The sequence below is a fragment of the Arvicanthis niloticus genome, chromosome 20 (assembly GCF_011762505.2).
Source record: "Arvicanthis niloticus isolate mArvNil1 chromosome 20, mArvNil1.pat.X, whole genome shotgun sequence".
Taxonomy (NCBI): Eukaryota; Metazoa; Chordata; class Mammalia; order Rodentia; family Muridae; genus Arvicanthis; species Arvicanthis niloticus.
This window is the reverse complement of record NC_047677.1, coordinates 6974530-6994812: the sequence shown is the minus strand read 5'-3', so window position 1 is coordinate 6994812 and position 20283 is coordinate 6974530. Positions and strand designations below refer to the sequence as shown.

The 20283-nt window shown below is 41.0% G+C and overlaps 1 long non-coding RNA gene across 1 annotated transcript; it reads left to right on the top strand.

The window, feature by feature from the left end:
- The first annotated feature begins 5 nt into the window (after positions 1-5).
- On the top strand, positions 6-19201 carry LOC143435164 (uncharacterized). Its single transcript, XR_013105218.1, has 4 exons — positions 6-205; positions 1613-1770; positions 16099-16419; positions 18920-19201. It is a non-coding gene; the product is annotated as an uncharacterized LOC143435164 (long non-coding RNA).
- Positions 19202-20283: the final 1082 nt, after the last annotated feature.

Sequence of the window (20283 nt, the reverse complement as noted above, 5' to 3'; positions counted from 1 at the left end):
TGGGACTTGTGAGGGATTTTTTTTTGCAACTTTCGCTAACGCAACAGAGCATCACCGCCCCCTCCCGTGCTCCAGACGGGGTTTCCACTCCAGATTCGCTAAAACTGTAACTCTGAGTACATTTATTCGTCTGATCCTGCGGCAAACACGTGTTCCTGTTTACTCAGTGTCTGTGCTCTAAATCAAGTTCTGCAAGTTAATTAAGGCAAGTTCCTTTGTCAATGTTACAAAGTTGCTTATCCTGTGTAACTGTGTTTCTCCCTCTCTGGGGGATTGCCCTATGAGGCAGCTACTGGAGTATTGAAATATGAGGATGACACAATCTGACAAGTATAATATTTTGAAATGATGGGGTATCATTGACCGTGGTACATGGAGCAAATATATATTTTGCTTCTCATTCTACTAAAGGGAAGTGAAGAAACAAAATTAGAAGTCATTGTAAGAGTGAAGATATTCTTACAGAACATTTCAAGGTAGAAAATGAGCACATTAGTAATCACCCATTAGCTGTGAGGCCAACAACAAAGTCATTTCTCCAGAGGTATAAAAATGTTCAGAAAACAGAACTTCGCGGAATGTCTAAACAAGGGGTAACTAAAACTCTGCTTCTAGATTTCCATCATCACCAGCTTCCCATGTGACTCATCTTTTCCCCCAAGACAGGATTAGTTCATGGAGAAAGGTGAAGTGATGTCATCTTCTGTAACCAGGTGTTATGCCCTGTTCCCAGAAACCCCAGGAGACACCTTATAATATACAAAGAGAGTTTTTATTATGGGCCCCTGGACCTGGTTTGCTGTCCTTCCCGCTGCGCAGGTTAGGAGAGCAACCCCTAAGTCTAGGGGTTTGAGGTTTATATAGGATGCATAAATTGGGGCTCTCCCGTGGCGTTACATGATTGGGCAGGGGAAAAGGGAGTGCAGTCCTACAAACCGGATAGCATTTGTTCAGACTGGGAGGCGGAATTGCGCAACTGGAAAAAGACCTTTTGACTTGGGAAAAATAACTTATTCCACTATCAGAGACCAGCGTATTTTTATAACTCGGTCACAGCTGACTGAGAAGACTTAATTGCTCAAGAGTGGGCTTTATCACTTCAAGTATACTAACTCCTGCCTCGTTCAAATGTCGGAGCCATCTGCGCTGGGAGAGTGCTGTCACGACATAAGGATCACAATATTCGGGCTCCAGATTGGGCTGTCTTTTGTCTACCCTCTTCAAAGGCATCTATGTTGGGGAAAAGGGGTCAGAAGACACTAACTGCTCTGGCTAGGCGCAGGGGCAGGAGAGTGCAGGATTTGATGCGCAGAGATTGGGGCAGGTTTCCTGTGTTTCTTCATAGGCAAGGTTTCCAGTGGAAAACAGGAACACCTATCCAGCTACAAAACCTACTACCTATAACCTCCTTGTAAAACCTGCTACAGCAAAAGTGACACAGAACTTACTTGAGGGAGTGGCCAACCAATGACTGGTCTAATTTCAGGTCTAGGCCACGAGAGGGAGCACATTCCCTTCCCGAAACTGCCTGCATGACCACATGCTGGATAGCCCATGGACAAAAAAAAAAAAAAAAACCCAAAACCCTAATGATATTCTGCTACACTCATAGATCGGTGCCTACCCCAATCATCATCTGAGAGGCGTCCTCTGGCAGCTGATGGGAGCAGATGCAGAGACCTACAGCCAAACATTAGGCTGAAAAGGAGCCCAAATTGGAGATCTCCATGTGGTCCCTCCCCTTGGAGCTTGGAGAAGTCCTTGGAAGAGGTGGGAAGAATTGTAGAAACCAGAGAGGTTGAAGACACCAAGAGAACGTGGGCCACAGAGTCAACTAAGCTAGACTCATAGGAGCTCACAAAGACTGGAGAGGCAATCGCGTTTCTGTGCTAGGTCCTCTACATATACTTTATGGTTGATAGCTTGGTGTTTTTGTGGCTTTTTTTTTTTTTTTTTTTTTTTTTTTTTTTTTTTTTTTTTTTTTTTTGAGACAGGGCTTCTCTGTGTAGCCCTGGCTGTCCTGGAACTTACCCTGTAGACCAGGCTGGCCTCAAACTCAGAAATCCACTTACCTCTGCCTCCCAAGTGCTGGGATTAAAGACCTGTGCCACCACTGCCTGGCTTTTGTGGCACTTCTAACAGTGGGAATGGGGTTGTCTCTAACTCTTTTGCCTACCCTTTGGACTCTTTTTCTCTCACTGAATTGCCTTTCTCAGACTTGATATGAGGGTTACTGCCTAGTCTTATTATATCTTTTTATGCCATGTTTGGCTGAAATTCCCGAGAGGCCTGTTGTTTTTCTGAAGAGAAATAGAGGAGTAGATCTGGGGGAGAGGGGAAGTGGGACCTCAGAGGGGTCAAGGGAAGGAAAACTGGTCTAGATGTATTGAAAACAAAAAATAAAAATTTAAAAGAAAAAAAAGATGTTCAAAAAAAAAGAAAGAAAAGTTTAGAAACATGCAGTTTGAAGAAAGCTAATTTTTGTTTCTGTGGTTTTGTTTAGTTTCTGTGTAGATTTTTGACTAAAGGCACATAAATTCATATCATCAGGATTTATATTGTTTAAATAAAAGGCTAATGCGACTTTTTAAAAAAATACCTAAAACTCCCCCTCCAGATTTGCTCCATTGCCAGTATACCATATCACTCATCTTTCTCTCCAATACAAGATTAGTGAGGAAAATAACCTATAGACACAAGGAACTCAGCCATAAATGGGCAAGGTTGGTGTCAAGGTGTTGGAGTGAAAATAGGAAGTAGAAAAAGGCAAGTATTGCCAGGCAGTGTTGGCACAGGCCTTTAATCCCAGCACTTGGGAGGCAGAGGCAGGTGGATTTCTGAGTTCGAGGCCAGCCTGGTCTACAGAGTGAGTTCCAGGACAGCCAGGGCTACACAGAGAAACCCTGTCTTGAAAAACCCAAAAAAAAGAAAGAAAGAAGGAAAGAAAGAAAGAAAGAAGGAAGAAAGAAAGAAGGAAGGAAGGAAGAAAAGAAAAAAAGAAAAAGGCAAGCATTTAACTATGAATCAAAAGCTTCAAGTTTGAGGTTCAAGGAGGACTCTGAGGTAAATTGCCCAGTGGGGTAGGAATTATATTGGGTTATTAATTGGCTACAGACAGGCAGCAGCAGCACAGATTCTCTAAGTAAAGTGCAGGTCTTTGGACCAGAACAGGAGTCCGTTACAGGTTTCAAGGAAAGGGTGGTGGGAAGGAGATTTTTTTAAACTTTGTCTTGGCCCATGGCTGGCCATTTCTAGGGTAACAAGGGAATGGTGAGATGGTGAAATGTTTTATTAGGCTTTCAATTGCTGTGGGAGGATAAAAACAAAAACAAAAGTAATTTGGGGGAAAATGTTTACTTCAACTTATGACTCTTAGGTCACATTCCATCACTGATGGAAGTCAGAGGCAGGATCAGAAGCAGAAACCATGAAGACCTGCTTATGGCTCCTTGTGGCTTGCTCAGTTTGCTTTCTTGTCTAACTAAAGATCGCCTGCCCAAGGGCAGCACCACCCACAATAGGCTGGGACCCACCTCACACACTTTAATCATTAATCAAGAAAATGCTCAGTGTTTCACAGGCTTGCCCACAGACCCGTCTGATGAGGGCATTTCTTTTCTTTCTTTTTTTTTTTTCTTTTCATATTAAAATTATTGAAAGGATTGCTTTTATTTTTTATTAATTATTTTATTCATTTACATTTCACATGATATCCCCCTTCCCAGTTACCCCTCTACAACCCCCCATCCCATTCCCTCTTACCTCCTCTCCTTTGCCTCTATGAGGGTGCTTGTCCACCTGTTCACCCACTCCAGCCTCCCGGCTAGGGCATCAAGCCTCTCTCCCCTCCCATTGATGTCAGATAAGGCCATCCTCTGCTACGTATGTATCTGGAGTCCTGATTCCTGCTATGTATATTTTTTGGTTGATAGTTTAGTCCCTAGGAGGTCTGGGTGACCCAGTTCATTAATATTGTTCCTCTTATGGGATTACAATCCCCTCCAGATCCCTCAGTTATTTTCCATTGGGGTCCCCAGGCCTAATCCAATGGTTGTCTGTGAGCATCTGCATTTGTACTGGTCAGGTGCTGGTAGGACCATTCGGGGAACAGCCATATCAGACTACTCTCAGCAACTGCTTCTTGGCATCAGCAATAATATGGGAGTTTGGTATCTATAGATGGGATGCCCTACATAGAATGTCCCTTGGTATGCATGTAGGATGCCACTTGGTGGGGCAATCTCTGGATGACCTTTTCTTTGTCTCTGCTCCATTTTTTTGTCCCTGTCTTTCCTCTGCACAGGAATATTTTTGGGTTAAAAATTCTGAGATTCGTGGGGAAGATGGCCCCATCCCGCAAAGAGGAGAGACAAGCTGTCTCTCCTTTTGTTGGGTATTTTGGATAAAGTCATTTATATTGGGTCTTGGGAGCCTCTGCTACCCTGAGGTCTGAGAATTTCTAATGGCTACCCCCCAGTTCCCCATCCTCCTCTGCTACGTGTTTCTATTCAATTTTCTGACCCTCTGTACATCTCTCCCTTCCAATACCTGTTCCTGCCGCCCTTTTTCTACTCCCCCTCCTCTCTCCCTCCGAGGTCCCTCCCTCCCTCTACCTCCTGTGATTATTTTGTTGCCCATTCTAAGTAGGATTAAAGCATCTACACTTTGTTCTTCCTTCTTAAGTGTCATATGGTCTGTGAGTTGTATCATGGGTATTCTAAACTTTTGGGGTAAAATGTACTTATCAGTGAGTGCACACCATGTGTGTTCTTTTGTGTCTGGGTTACCTCACTCAGGATGATATCTTCTAGTTCCATCCATTTGCCTGCAAATTTCATGAAGTCATTGTTTTTAACAGCTGAGTATTGCTCCATTGTGCAAATGTACCACAATTTCTGTATCCATTCTTCTTTGGAGGGACATCTGGGTTGTTTCCAGCTTCTGGCTATTATAAATAGGTTGCTATAAACAAAGTGGAGCATCTTTGGGGTATATGCCCAGTTTTGGTATAGCTGGGTCTTCAGGAAGAACTATTTCCAATTTTCTGAGGAGCTGTCAGATTGATTTCCAAAGTGGTTTTACCAGCTTACAGTACCACCAGCAATGGAAGAGTGTTCCTTTTTCTCCACATCCTCACCAGCATCTGTTTTTACCTCAGTTTTTGACCTTAGCCATTCTGAATGGTGTGAGGTGGAATCTCAGGGTCATTTTGATTTGCATTTCCATGATGACTAAAGATGTTGAACATTTCTTTAAGTGCTTCTCAGCCATTTGAGATTCCTCAGTTGAGAATTCTTTGTTTAGCTCTATATCCCATTTTTAATAGGGTTATTTGGTTCTTTGGAGTCTAACTTCTTGAGTTCTTTGCATATTTTGGGTGTTAGCCCTCTACCAAATGTAAGGTTGGTAAAGATCTTTTCCCAATTTGTTGTTTGCTGTTTTGTCCTATTGACAGTGTCCTTTGCCTTACAGAAGCTTTTCAATTTTATGAGGTCCCATTTAGAGCATGAACCACTGGTATTCTGTTCAGGAAATTTTCTCCCTTGTCAATGTGTTTGAGGCTCTTTCCCACTTTCTCTTCTATTAAATTCAACATATCTGGTTTTATGTGGAGGTTCTTGATCGACTAGGATTTGAGCTTTGTACAAGGAGATAAAAATGAATCAATTTTCATTCTTCTACATGCAGACCAACAGTTGAATCAGCACCATTTTTGTTGAAAATGTTGTATTTTTTTCCACTGGATGGTTTTGGCTTCTTTGTCAAAGATAAAATGACCATAGGTGTATGGATTCATTTCTGGGTCTTCAATTTTATTTCATTGATCTACCTGCCGGTCTCTGTACCAGTGCCATGTGGTTTTCATCATTATTACTCTGTAGTACAGCTTGAGGTCAGGGATGGTGATTCCCCCAGAAGTTCTTTTCCTGTTGAGAATAGGGTTTTGCTATCCTAGGTTTTTTATTATTCCAGGTGAATTTGAGAATTGTTCTTTCTATCTCTGTGAAGAATTGCGTTGGAATTTTGATGAGGATTGTATTGAATCTGTAGATTGTTTTAGGTAGAATGGACATTTTTACTATGTTAATCCTGCCAATCTATAAGCATGAGAGATCTTTCTATCTTCTAAGGTTTTCTTTAATTTCTTTCTTCAGAGACTTGAAGTTCTTGTCATAGAGATCTTTCATTTCCTTGGTTAGAATCATATCAAGATATTTTATATTATTTGGGACTATTGTGAAGGATGTTCTTTCCCTATTTTACCTTTGAGTAGAGGAAGCCTTCTGATTTATTTGAGTTAATTTTATATCCAGCCACTTTGCTGAAGATATTTATCAGTTATTAGTAGTTCTTTGGTCTTTTTTTTGGGGGGGGGGGAGGTAGCTTGTGTATACTCTCTTATCATCTGCAAATAGTGACATCTTGACTAGCCAGAGCAATTAGGCAACAAAAGGAGATCAAAACAAATTGGAAAGAAGGACATTTTTTTCAATTGAAGTTCCCTCTTTCCTAATGACTCTCTCTTGTGTCAAATTGGCATACAACTAACTAGGATGTCAGTTTAAAGTATGACAGTGGTGGACAACCATTTCTCCTGTTTATACACTGTTTTAAGTTCATACAACAGAGATGGCAGGAATCTAGAGAAACATGTTACTTGAGTTCTACAAAAGAAACTAGTTTCTAGGATTGTCACAGTTCAAGCACACAATTCAAGCAGAGTGGAGGAACTTTGCAAAATACCATGGTTCTAGCTACCAATGGATCCCATAACCTGACTACCTCTTCTCATCTTAAGACCTGATGTGTGTCTCCAAGGCAAGAAACTGAAAATTCTTGCCCTGAGAAAAAAATAAGGAAAGAAGTGAAAAAGAAAGAAAGAAAGAAACAAAGAAAGAAAGAAAGAAAGAAAGAAAGAAAGAAAGACAAAGAAAGAGAAAGGAGAAAAAAGATGTGGAGAAAGGGAGGGAAGGATGTTGCATGTAATTTTAAAATCCAGGCTACCACCTTTCCTTTTTTTTTTTTCCTTTTTTTATTAGATATTTTATTTACACTTCAGATGGCATCCCCTTTACCCATTCCCCCACCCCCCACCCCCCTTAGGAAACCCCTATCCCATGCCCCCTTTTCTTTTTTGCATTTATACATTTTTTAAAAATAATGTTAATCATAGGCTTTATAAGTTTGGAATTGTTCAATCAGAGGTGTAACCCACTGACCAACCTAGATATAACATCTATCTTTGACTGGTGGAGATACTTGAACCTCTGCCTCCCTGTCTCCCCCCTCTTTCTCTCTTTCTTCACCTAGCTTCTCCTCGCTTTCTTCTTCTCCGCTTCTTACTCCTTTTCTTCCTCTCAGTACTCCTCCTACCTTAGCTCCTCCTACACATCACCCTTCCTGTTAAAATGAAACTTTTCTCTCAAAATACAACTAGAGCATAATTATGCCAATTTGTATCAGTGAGGTACAAGATAGTCCTAATACCCCGTCCATCCTTTTGTTGACTAACCAGCTCCTCTGTCATCTATTCTAACTAAAACATGTAGTTCTGAACCTGGCTTTAGGATGAATGTCAGCTGACGACCATCCACTCAAGTCTTTTCTCTTAAGGTCAATAGCTATATGTTTTCAACCCCATCAGAAATCCAGAATGACTGAGTTAACTATAATTGTGGGAAGCACAAATCATAGTTTCTAAACTTAGCCAATTTATAGAGACCTCTGAACACCTGGACACTCACTCTACTTCAAAACGTTGGAGCATCTGTTCTTCTGCCTTCTGGCCCAGGATCATCTGACAGACCTTAGTGCTGCAGAATTATTAAGGGCTGATTACTCTGTCTAGGCAGATATAATCAGTCGACTATTCTGCAAGTGTGTCCTTTTCTGGACAGTAATTTGTCTGTAGAAGGAAAGTGGCAATTCTTGCCTAGTGGCTGTCTCACCACAACTGGAGTAATTCCAAGGATGCTCAATTTCTTCTTAGAATTCAATATAGAAAGCTGTCCGGAGCAGACAGGTCTCTAATGAAAATGAACATTAATACTGATATGTTTGTCATGTCAATTCTAAGGATTTCTGATGTTTTGAAAACCAGCTATCCATGTAAGGTAATCTGGACTGTTGCCTGTTAACTCCACTCAGCTATTTCTAAATAAAACATAGAGAACACCCTTATAATAAACTCCAAGCCATGAATTTGCTATAGTCCCTTAACTCACAGGCTGACCATCTCAAATCAGTTAAAAAAGTTAAAGAAGGACTGGGTCTAAGCTTTGAATTCCTAAATGTGTTATACTGGTACAATGCCTATGGGAGTAACAATATTCATCTCACTCTTATATCACTAAGAAGCTCATGCCAATGAAAATCTTAAAATTTGTAAACAAAGTAAATTGGTGCCATTTAAGAATTTATATCTTCATCTTGATATTAATTATACAGATTTCTACTAATAGGTTATGGCTATGCAATAAACCCTAGCTAATCCTCTCTATTCTGACAAAACCACTTTTCCCTAGAGAGACAGCCCAACATTTACCACCTTAGTCCCCAAGCCCAGGGAATAGGGGCGCTGACTCATCATTAGCTTCTTCAAGCTGATTATGGGCGTTGAGATATTAGAAGAGGAGTGGGGGCGGGGAGAGCAAGTTGACAATCCTCTGATGCTGTGTCTTCGCTGCCTCCAGATGGAATTCCCGGACCTCAGAGGTTTGCGCAGGTCTGCCTAGCTTCCTTGTTGAGTAGATACACCAAGGCTGATCATTCTGCAATATACAATTCTCAAAACAACTTTTAGTATCAAGATAGTTTTTTTTTTTTAAAGAGAGCTGACATTTTATTAAGAATGTTGGTTCTAACAGCTTTTCTATTTTTTCCCCTCTTTTATTGGATATAATATTTACATTTCAAATTTTATCCCCTTACCATATTTCCTCCACCACCCAGGAACCCTTTATCCCATCCCCCCTCCTCCTGCCTCTATGAAGGTGTTTACCCACCTACTCCCAGCCCCCCTCCCCACCCTCAGATTCCACCCCCCCACCCCCACCCCCGTGCTCAGCCTTCAAGGTACCAATGATCTTGTCTCCCACCTATGCCTGACAAAGCCATCCTCCCCTACATATACAGCTGGAGTCATGTGTCTCTCCATATGTGCTTCTAGGCTGGTGGTTTAGACCCTGGGGAGCTCTGGCTGGTTGGTATTGTTGCTCTCCTCACGGGGCCACCAGCCCTTAAGGTTCCTTCTATTTACTCTCTAACTCCTCCATTGGGAACCTTTGATCAGATTAATGGATAGCTGTGGGTATCTGTCTCTGGGTATGTCCGACTCTGGGGGACCTCTAAGGAGATAGCCTTATCTGGCTGCTGTCAGCTTTCCCATCCTGACATCCCTATCAGCGTCTATTTTTGGTGGCTGCCCTTGGAATGAATACCCAGAAGGAATGGTCTCCCTACAACCCCCCCTTCAGATTCTGTCCCACACTTTGTCTCCATATTTGCTCCCTTGGGTATTTAGTTACTCCTTCTAAGAAAGACCTAGGCATCCTTACTTGTTCTTTCTTCTTCATGAGCTTCATGTCGTCTGGTAGTTGAATCTTTGTTGTTTCAGCTTTTTGGGCTAATCTCCGTTTATCAGTGAGTAAATACCATGTGTGTTCTTTTGTGATTGGGTTACCTCACTCAGGATGATATTTTCTAGTTCCATCCATTTACCTAAGAATTTCCCAAATTCATTATTTTTAATAGCTGAGTAATATTCCATTGTGTAAATGTACCATATTTTTTGTATCCATTCCTCTGTTGAAGGGCATCTGGGTTCTTTCCAGCTTCTGGTTATTATAAATAAGGCTGCTATGAACATAGTGGAGCATATGTCTTTGTTATTTGTTGGGGCATTTTCTGGGTATATGCCCAGGAGTGGTATAGATGGGTCCTCGGGTAGTGCTATATCCAATTTTCTGAGGAACCGCCAGACTGACTTCCAAAGTGGTTGTACCAGCTTGCAACCCCACCAACAATTCAGGAGTGTTCCTCTTTCTTCACATCCTCGCCAGCATCTACTATCACCTGAGTTTTTGATCTTAGCCATTCTGACTGGTGTGAGGTGGTATCTCAGTGTTGTTTTGATTTGCATTTCCCTGATGACTAAGGATGTTGAACATTTCTTAAGGTGCTTCTCAGCCATTCGAGTTCCCTCAGTTGAGAATTCTTTGTTTAGCTCTGTACCCCATTTTTTAATGGGGTTATTTTGTTGTTTGGTGTCTAATTTCTTGAGTTCTTTGTAAATATTCGATATTAGCCCCCTATCGGATGTAGGATTGGTAATGATCTTTTCCCAATCTGTTGGTTGCCGTTTTGTCATGTTGACAGTGTCCTTTGCCTTACAGAAGCTTTGCAATTTGATGAGGTCCCATTTGTCAATTCTTCATCTTAGAGCATAAGCCATTGGTGTTCTGTTCAGGAACTTTTCCCCTGTGCCTAGGTATTCGAGGGTCTTCCCCAACTTCTCTTCTATTAGTTTCAGTGTATCTGGCTTTAGGTGAAGGTCCTTTATCCACTTGGAGTTGAGCTTTGTGCAGGGGGATAAGAATGGATTAATTTGCATTCTTCTACATGTTGACCTCCAGTTGAGCCAGCACCACTTGTTGAAAATGCTGTCCTTTTTCCACTGGATGGATTTAGCTCCCTTGTCAAAGATCAAGTGACCATAGGTGTGCAGGTTCATTTCTGGGTCTTCAATTCTATTCCATTGATCATCCTGTCTGTCTCTGTACCAATACCATGCATTTTTTATCACTACTGCTCTGTAGTACAGTTTGAGGTCCAGAATGGTGATTCCCCCAGAAGTTCTTTCATTGTTGAGAATAGTTCTTGCTATCCTAGGTTTTTTGTTATTCCAAATGAATTTGTAAATTGCTCTTTCTATCTCTATGAAGAATTGATTTGGAATTTTGATGGGTATTGCATTGAATTTGTAGATTGCTTTCGGCAGGATAGCCATTTTTACTAAGTTAATTCTGCCAATCCAGGAGCATGGGAGATCTTTCCATCTTCTGAGATCTTCTTCAATTTCTTTCTTCAGAGACTTGAAGTTCTTGTCATACAGATCTTTCACTTGCTTTGTTAGATTCACTCCAAGATCATTTATTTTATTTGTGGCTATTGTGAAGGGTGTCATTTCCCTAATTTCTTTCTCTGCCTGTTTATCCTTTGAATAGAGGAAGGCTACTGATTTGTTTGAGTTGATTTTATATCCAGCCACATTGCTAAAGTTGTTTATCAGGTTTAGGAGTTCTCTGGTGGAAGTTTTAGGTTCACTTAAGTATACTATCATATCATCTGCAAATAGTGAAATTTTGACTTCTTCCTTTCCTATCTGTATCCCTTTGACTTCCTTTTGTTGTCTAATTGCTCTGGCTAAGACTTCCAGTACTATATTGAATAGGTAAGGTGAGAGTGGGCAGCCTTGCCTAGTCCCTGATCTTAGTGGGATTGCTTCAAGTTTCTCTCCATTTAGTTTGATGTTGGCTACTGGCTTGCTGTATATTGCTTTTACTATGTTTAGATATGGGCCTTGTATTCCTGATCTTTCCAAGACTTTTAACATGAAGGAATGTTGAATTTTGTCAAATGCTTTCTCAGCATCTAGTGAGATGACCATGTGGTTTTTCTCTTTGAGTTTATTTATGTAGTGGATTACATTGATGGATTTCCGAATATTGAACCATCCCTGCATTCCTGGGATAAAGCCTACTTGATCTTGATGGATAATTGTTTTGATGTGTTGTTGGATTCGGTTTGCGAGAATTTTATTGAGTATTTTTGCATCAATATTCATAAGAGAGATTGGTCTGTAGTTCTCTTTCTTTGTTGGGTCTTTCTGTGGTTTAGGTATGACTGTAATGGTAGCTTCATAGAATGAATTGGGTAGTGTTCCTTCTGTTTCTATTCGATGGAATAACTTGAAGAGGATTGGTATTAGGTCTTCCTTGAAGGTCTGAAAGAATTCTGCACTGAAACCATCTGGCCCCGGACATTTTTTGGTGGGAAGATTTTTAATGACTGTGTCTATTTCTTTAGGCGTTATGGGACTGTTTAAATGGTTTATCTGCTTCTCGTTTAAATTTGGTACATGGTATCTATCTAGAAAATTGTCCATTTCCTCCAGATTTTCCAATTTTGTTGAGTATAGGCCTTTGTAGTAGGATCTAATAATTTTTTTGATTTCCTCTGTTTCTGTTGTTATGTCTCCCTTTTCAGTTCTGATTTTATTAATTTGAATGCTGTCTCTGCGCCCTTTGGTTAGTCTGGCTAAGGGTTTGTCTATCTTGTTGATTTTCTCAAAGAACCAGCTCCTGGTTTTGTTGATATTTTGTATAGTTCTTTTTGTTTCGACTTGGTTGATTTCAGCCCTGAGTTTGATTATTTCCTGCCGTCTACTCCTCTTGGGTATACTAGCTTTTTTTTGTTCTAATGCTTTCAAGTTTGCTGTCAAGTTGTTGATGTATGCTCTTTCCACTTTCTTTTTGTGAGCACTTAGAGCTATGATTTTTCCTCTTAGTACTGCTTTCAATGAGTCCCACATGTTTTGATATGATGTGTCCTCATTTTCATTTAAATCTAAAAAGTCTTTAATTTCTTCCTTGACCAAGTCATCATTGAGGAGAGCATTGTTTAGTTGCCAAGTATATGTGGGCTTTCTGTTGTTTTTGTCTGTGTCAAAGACAAGTCTTGACCCACGGTGGTCTGATAAGGTACTAGGGATTATTTCAATCTTTTTGTACCTGTTGAGGCCTGTTTTGTGACCAATTATATGGTCTACTTTGGAGAAGGTAGCATGAAGTGCTGAGAAGAAGGTATATTCTTTTTTTTTAGGATGAAATGTTCTATAGATGTCAGTTACGTCCAATTGGTTCATAACTTCTGTTAGTTTCATTGTGTCTCGATTTAGTTTCTGTTTCCATGATCTGTCCATAGCTGAGAGTGGGGTGTTGAAATCTCCCACTATTATTGTGTAGGGTGCAATGTATGCTTTAAGCTTTAGTAAAGTGTCTTTTATGTATGTGGGTGCCCTTACATTTGGGGCATAGATGTTGAGAATTGCGAGTTCCTCTTGGTACATTTTTCCTTTGATGAATATGAAGTGTCCTTCTTTATCTTTTTTGATTACTTCTGGTTGAAAACTGATTTTATTTGATATTAGAATCGCTACTCCAGCTTGTTTCTTGGGACCATTTGCTTGGAAGATTGTTTTCCAACCTTTTACTCTGAGGTAGTGTCTGTCCTTTCCACAGAGGTGCGTTTCCTGAATGCAGTAAAATGTTGGGTCCTGTTTACGTATCCAGTCTGATAGTCTATGTCTTTTTACTGGAGAATTGAGTCCATTGATATTAAGAGATATTAAGGAAAAATGAGTGTTGTTTCCTGTTATTTTTGTTATTGGCAGTGGAGATATGTTTGTGTAGCTACCTTCTTTTACGGTTTTTAGAAGATTACTTTCCTGCTTTTTCTAGGTTGTAGTTTCCCTCCTTGTGATGGAGTTTTCCACCAATTATCCTTTGAAGTGCTGGGTTTGTGTTGAGATACTGTGTAAATTTGGATTTGTCATGGAATATTTTGGTTTCTCCATCAATAATGATTGACAGTTTTGCTGGGTATAGTAGTCTGGGCTGACATTTATGTTCTTTTAGGGTCTGTATGATATCGGTCCAGGATCTTCTGGCTTTTATGGTCTCTGGTGAGAAGTCTTGTGTAATTCTTATAGTTCTGCCTTTATATGTTACTTTGCCTTTTTCCCTTACTGCTTTTAATATTTTTTCTTTGTTTTGTACATTTGATGTTTTGACTATTATGTGGCGGGAAGTATTTCTTTTCTGGTCTAAACTATTTGGAGTTCTGTAGGCTTCTTGTATATTTATGGACAGCTCTTTCTTTAGGTTAGGGAAGTTTTCCTCTATAATTTTGTTGAGGATATTTACTGGTCCTTTAAGTTGGGAGTCTTCCCCCTCATCTATTCCTATTATCCTTAGGTTTGGCCTTCTCATTGTGTCTTGGATTTCTTGTATATTTTGGGTTAGTAGCTTTTTGTATTTTGCATTTTCTTTGACAGTTGTGTCAATGTTTTCCATGGTATCTTCTGCACATGAGATTCTCTCTTCCATCTCCTGTATTCTGTTGGTAATACTTGTGTCTATGACTCCTGATCGTTTTTTTAAGTTTTCTATCTCCAGGGTAGTCTCCCTTTGTGATTTCTTTATTGTTTCTACTTCCATTTTTAGATCCTGCATGGTTTTGTTTAATTCCTTCTCCCGTTTGGTTGCATTTTCTTGCAATTCCGTAAGGGATTTTTGTGTTTCCTCTTTAAGGGTTTCTATCTGTTCTTTGAGAGTGTTATTTATGTCTTTCTTAAAGTCCTCTATCATCATCATGAGAAGTGATTTTAATTCTGAATCCTGCTTTTCTGGTGTGATGGGGTGTTCAGGGCTTGCTATGATGGGGGAACTGGGTTCTGATGATGCCATGTAACTTTGGTTTCTGTTGCTTACGTTCTTGCATCTGGCTTTTGCCATCTTGTTAAATCTAGTGCTACCTGTGCTTCTGTCTCTGATTGTATCCTGCCTTTCCAGTTGTCTCAATTGTGTTTGGTCTTCTAGGGGTCCAGATGTCTCTATGATTTTTTCCTGCTGCACTGATTATGGTGGTATCTCTAGGATGCCTCAGGATATGGTGCCTCCAAGGTAGCAGTCCAGCTATTTGTCTGCTGTTCTGGGTGCAGTGTCTCCTCTTGGATATCTCAGGATATGTTGTTTGACACTCTGAGTTCAGTTGTTCTTCTGTGGCTCTGGGTTGAGTGGACCTTCCAGTATGTCTCAGGCAGAATCCGGGGTCCACACAACTGCAGACCTGGCAGAGGTCTGGTCTAGGCCTCAGACCCGGGAGATGGGCAGAAGGGGGGTGCTAGCCGGCAGGGGCGGGGGGGGGTATCTGCTGGATTCTGAGCACTCAGGGAACCCAGCTATGAGTTCAGGGTAGTATGTGGGTTTTCCTACCTAAAGCTTGTTGTGGGATCTGTGGAGCCCCCAGAATACTGTCTGGCAGCAGTAACCGGGGTGCACTCACCAACAGGCCTCAGACTGGAAGAGGGGCGTGCAGCGGCAGGGGAGTGCTAGCACTGGCTATGGGTTCTATGGATCCCCCAGAATGTGTCTGGCAGAATCCGGGGTGCACTCACAAGCTGGCCTAGCAGAGGTCCGGCCCAGGCCTCAGACAGCCACCTTTCCTTTTCTAATGAGCTCAGCAACATTAGAAAGGAAGATAAAGGGAAACAGCGACCTGTCTAGTTCATCTCTGGAGTATCGACTTGAGGTAGTGTTTAAAGACAAGGCAAGAAGTACTTGTGACTCAGTAGTATTAGCTCCATGTCTCTCCTGCAAAATGACCCAACAAGCTGTGACTCTTTCTTCAAGACACAGGTTTCTCCCTTGGCTTCCCCAAGGGCTTCAGCCATTCCTTTGCCCAAAAGGTGATGTAAAGTCCATGGAAAATTACCTCCTGGCCCCCTCCCTTCCCAGAAGGGTGAGGCCACACAATCCCAAGAAAAACCACAAGATTCCTCCCTTTCCAAAAAGGGTGAATAAAGACACACGGTTCCAAGAAAAACCTTGGGTTATCAGACATATGGAGCTGTCAGACAACAGATAGCTCTCTGTTAGAGGGTCTCCCACAACCCATCAATGCCAACCAACCAGTTTATCACCAAAACACCTGCCCTGTTCAAACTGTATAGATGCTTCTGCCTGAGGGCATTCTTGGCCACTTCTCCTGTGTAAGCAAGCAGCCCCAATGCATTGGACTAATTAATTAAATCCTCTTCAGATTGCAATGGTTGCCCTCTGAGAGTTTTCTTCTTGGGGTCCCAGTAGTGTAACCTTTTGTGCTCCACAGAGACTGCTAGAGAAATTTTAATTTTATGGCATCTATACTTCTAATAGACAAAGAACACAAATGTCTCTTTATAATATGTTCATTCTTGGTCAGACAGACTATGGTATTCCATAGACTTAATCCAGTTTTTTTTTTCTCTTTTTCTAGATTTATTTATTCATCTTATGTATATGAGTACACTGCTGTCTTCAGACACACCAGAAGAGGGCATCAAATTCTGTTACAGATGGTTGTGAGCCACCATATGGTTGCTGGGAATTGAACTCAGGACCTCTGGAAGAGCAGTCAGTGCTCTTAACCGCTGAGCCATCTCTCCAACTCGACTTAATCCAGTTTTAATTAAAAGATTTATTAATTATCAGCTGGAAGGACAAACAATCTCTGAGCCAAATTTGAGACTGCCATTCAGGAGAGTTATGAGGAAGAAGTTTTAAAGGGAAAAACCACATGGAGACCTTCAATATCTATGTAAGCAAGTAAAAACTATTCTGTTCTGCCAAGTTATTAAGGCAACTCAAAATAAATCTTGGATATCCATATAAGAAAGTTACAGAAGCAAAAGCAAACATCAGTTAGTTATATCATAACAAGAGTCACAGCTGTACATTTTTGAGTGGATTTCATTGTGTCAGGCTGAAGGGGTCAGTTCAGGAACTGAGAGGCTAATTAACATTCCTGGTTGGCTCAGAAAATGCCCCAGAAGAGGGAGATTAATCAACATTCCTCAGACAACAGGGGAGAAGTCTTACAAGGCTTACTGGAAACATCCAGAGACTGGAGTCAGAGACAAATGTCTGGTGGGTAACAAGATGGATGCCTAGCATAAAATGGAGCTTCTTTAGCTATAAAGTTTCACACAAACTCTAGATCTTATGGATTAAAGCATTGATTCAGATTTATGTAGAAGCAAAGGTTGTAATTTTAATTAAGCCATTCAATCAGATCCCAGCACCCATCTGGAGTAACCTTTGCTGTATCTCTGATTTTAAAATGTATTTGTAATGCTGAAGGAGCCTAGAGGCCTACATGTGCTTTGGCATGTTAATAAGTGCCAAATACAGCCCTTCTTTCTTTCAATAGTAATAGAGAAATGGCTTCTTTGGTAGAGGGGAACTGTGTTTCTTTGGACCTAACTTTGCAGCCTTTTGTTAATGATAAAGAGTGATTTAGTCCCTTTTGTAGCTGCTTCTCAGCTAAAATAGGATGTTGCCATGCTCCTGCGGGAATTCTGCTCAATGGCCTGGAGGAGGCAGGTACTTCTGGTCAGATGTCAAGGTTTTGTTGGAACTTCTGAAGCTAGTGAAGTACCAGTATACCAGTAGCTTTGGAGCTGTATGGAATGCAGGTCCAAAGCTGGGGCTGAAGCTGGTAGGAAGTTTTGTCAGAAGCATCTGGTTTATTTTGGCTTCAAGTACAGGGCTTGCTAGTTTTGGGGGGCCACCTGATGGTGTGTTTGGAGCAGTTTGCAGTCTTTAGTTGATCAGAAATCTGCTGGGACAAATATGTAGACTAGGAAGAGAAGTTAAACTTTAGGAACTTAAAGGAAAATCTTTCATTTGGAAATTTTGGGCCCATCATCCTGGTAGTTGGGATAGGAAAGAAGTCACAAGACAAGGGAAGACAGAAAGAGAGCTCATCCTCAGGGATAGCCAGGTAAGGACACTCACCGGCACTTAGGCTGTACTTCTAGAGTCCAGTTAACCTTTGAGACCTATGGCTCCCTTGATTCCCCATAGCTTACATGAATTTTTTTAATTTACAAAAGATAAATACTTTAGCTATATTCGTATTACCACTGTTTGTAATCTGTACTAAAAATCCATGTTGTAGAAAAACAGCTAACAGTTGTCTATAAAAAAGTTGGACCTGACTATGCCTCTGACTCTTAGCAAAAGCTGTAGATTTGGGTTTAAAAACTACGAACATTTTTTTCTCTGTTCAGAGAGCCAGATATATTTGGATTGGACAGAGATGTATTTAACCCAATGAGAAATACTTTTAAGTCTATACTTAGAAGACAAGCTGTTGGGATAATATTCTTGGGCACTGTGTAAAGGTAGCCTTTACATTATTTAAATGTTGATTTCTATACCAGCAGAGAACCAAAAATAAGGTGTGAACTTTGGTATTGTTATTCTAATTGCTCAGCACCTTGTATCATATTTTGTAAGCATACTTCTCCATCACCTTCTAATTGGTTTAATAAAGATGTGATTGCCTATAGCAGGACAGGAGAGGAAAGGTGGGACATCCAGCCAGAGATAGGAACTGTGAGAAGAATTGAGAAGTATAGGATTTGCCAGCTCAGACACAGAGGAATTCAGATGTATGGGGACTAAATGAGAGGTAATGGGACTTGTGACAAATGTTCACTAGTATAAATGACTTATTAAGTTATAGATACTAATTGGGAACAAGCCTAAGCTATAAGTGTTATTGTTGGACTCTAAGTGTCCAAAACCAAGGGACTCACTCCTCCAGAGAACCCACAGGCAGGACTCGTTGTAATAACATGAGGTTTATTGATACTGGTGCAAGAGGACTCTCTTGTATACAGACAAAAAAAGAGTCCTGAATCAGAGTTGGGGTCGTTTATATACCAATATTCACAAGGATCATAAAGGCAGTTTTACCTCTTAATCAATAACTACAAAGGCTGATTTTAACATCCGTTCTCAAGCTTGGTTTCCTTCCCAGTCTCTGTCCTTATTTACATCGGTATCTCACTCCCAATTTACATCTGTATCTCAGTCAGGGAGAATTCTTTTAAGTGACTGTTCACCCAGGTGTTTTATTGCCTCTATCTTGGGTCCTTTGTTCTTTTGAAATGTTAGTTCACGTCCCTGGGATGCACCCCAGGGGCAGCTAACACTTGAGTGTAAATTGAAACGTTGAACCTAAGAATCTTTCATGTTGAGACCTAAAATTTCATTTTTACAATTTATTTTCACATTATCATTTTTTCTAGGCTCTGCCCTGTAGGAAACCGCGGTTATCGGATGTCCGCCATTCCAAGATGGTGTGGGCATCCTGTCCTCCCCACTAGTAAACAACTACCTGCGCAGGTGCAAGAGGCAAAAGCACACCAAAGTCACTGCCCATCCCGGGGCGTAATATGGGGTAATGAGTGAACAGCCAATCAGAAGTGAATACGTCACTCTAGGGTGTATTTAAGCTGTGCCTCTTCCTGTCTTTCCGCCTTTCCACTTCTGCTTATACGAATAAAGCCTCGCTGTGGTAACCACCCGAACACTGCCTCTCGTGTCTCTCTTCCACGGGCGAAGGGGACACGGGAGGTGCACAGAACACTGCCCCACAGTTAACTGGCAACAGCAAGGTATGCCTGACTCACTATAAAAGGAACTTTTTGTCCCCTCCTCTCTCTCTTACTCTCTTACCCTCTTAATCTCTTCCATCTCTGTCCTTTCTCTCCCCATTTCCCTCCCCCATCTCTCTCTATGTGTTCCTGGTTGGCCTCCCCCACCCCGCCTTTCTCTGTCTCTACTACCCCCTCAATTCTCCTTCCCATGCCCTAAATAAACTCTAGTCTATATATATCCATTGTATGGCTGGCACCTCATGGGTAGGGGATGCCTCAGCATGGGCTCTACAGAGGTATGCCCTCCCCCACAGGATACATATCCCTGGCTTCCTTTTCTTTTTTTATAAAATACAACATTAAGGCCTAAGCTTTTGTAGATAATTAAAAGTCTCTTTGTTGTTATTGGGAGCTGGTGGGTCAAGACAGTCTGACAATAACAGCCAAAGAAACTTTAAGATCTTGAGGCTGTGACTGAAGAGTAAGTAGTCAGTGCTCTACTACCCAGCTTATCGACATTTTATTAATCAATGTAATGTAGAAACGTAAGATTAAAAAGAAGCTCTGATTTCTGTTTTAAAATCCAACATTAACTTCCCCCAGGGACATGTCCCAGGAGAGCACATTTCAAAGACTCAAACAAACATTCCAGGAAGAAAGACCCAAGACAGGAGTTTATTAGAGAGATGGGCCCTTACCACAGTAAACCTGGGTAAACAGAAGCCACTTAAGCTTACCCACTTTGTTGTAAAAGATAAGGTGCAAATTTGAGTTACTTAGAAAATAGGCCTGGGAATAGAAACCAGGCCTGGGAATGGATGTTTGAAATCCTTTATGGTTACTGTCTAAGAAATAGTTAACTGTCCTTGTGAACTCTGTAAAAATGGTATATAAGCTGCCCTTAGCTTTAATTCGGGGTTCCTCTTGTCTGCATACAGGGGAACCTGAGTATACTGGTTGTCATCTTATCATCAATAAACTTCATGTTATTGCAGCGAAGCCCATTTGTGAGT